Here is an 882-nt window from a genome sequence, read left to right as displayed (position 1 = left end):
GGAAACCTTTGGTTGTTTTTTTATATAGTAGGTTAATGTTGTGAACCTCTTTGGGAACTGTAGTTTGTTAAGGGTGCTGGGAACTGTAGTTCTGTGAGAAGCAAACAACAGTTCTTAGGATTCCCTTGAGTGCAAGCATGTACGGTACTTTAAAGTATGGGGCATACACCAGCTTAACACGTGCGCATGTGCGTGAGTTGTGAAGGTCGCTATGCAGCAACTCAAGGAAAGTAATATTATATAATAATATTAATTTATTGTTTATACCCCGCCCATCTGGCTGGGCTTCCCCAGCCACTCTGGGCGGCTTCCAACAAATTATTAAAATACAGTAATGCACCAAACATTAAAAGCTTCCCTAAACAGGGCTGCCTTCAGATGTCTTCTAAAAGTCTGGTAGTTGTTGTTCTCTTTGACATCTGGTGGGAGGGCGTTCCACAGGGCGGGTGCCACCACCGAGAAGGCCCTTTGGTACTTTGCACATGCTCAAGGACACTATCAGTGGTCAGGCGCCTTGCGAATGGCTCTTATTTAGTTCTGTATCCCGTTTCTATCCTACTTTTTAGTGCTGAAAAAAGCTGGAATGCCTGGCTCTCTCCCATCCCCCTTACAACAACCCTGTAAGGTAGGAGAGACGGGCAACTGGCTCAAGGACACAAGCTTCACGGTGGCCTGAGCAGGACATTACAAACCCTGCCCTCTCCCCGGTCCCGGAACTCTAACCACTGCACCGCACTCCCCCAGGCGTCAGGTCTCCCTTTGGGGGCATGAATGAGCAGCAGCGCCAAGTTCATTCATGCTGTCCGCGGCGCGCGGGGGCGGGGGAAGAAGAGCCCATTGAAGAAATCCACTCCTCCCGGGGCTGAGTCAGCTCAGACTTTT

At 49.5% G+C, this 882-nt stretch overlaps 1 protein-coding gene across 1 annotated transcript in view; it reads left to right on the top strand.

Annotated features, from left to right (window-relative positions):
* The first annotated feature begins 774 nt into the window (after positions 1 to 774).
* Positions 775 to 882, top strand: part of RAB13 (RAB13, member RAS oncogene family) — a 12,551-nt gene continuing 12,443 nt past the window's right edge. The window contains exon 1 of the mRNA XM_053368734.1: positions 775 to 882. This exon is cut by the window's right edge and continues 142 nt beyond it. The gene's annotated coding sequence lies outside the window, so the exon portion shown is untranslated.

Source organism: Podarcis raffonei, chromosome 16, assembly GCF_027172205.1.
Source record: "Podarcis raffonei isolate rPodRaf1 chromosome 16, rPodRaf1.pri, whole genome shotgun sequence".
Lineage (NCBI taxonomy): Eukaryota > Metazoa > Chordata > Lepidosauria > Squamata > Lacertidae > Podarcis > Podarcis raffonei.
Note: the sequence above shows the minus strand (reverse complement) of the source record. Positions and strands in the feature narration are given on the sequence as shown.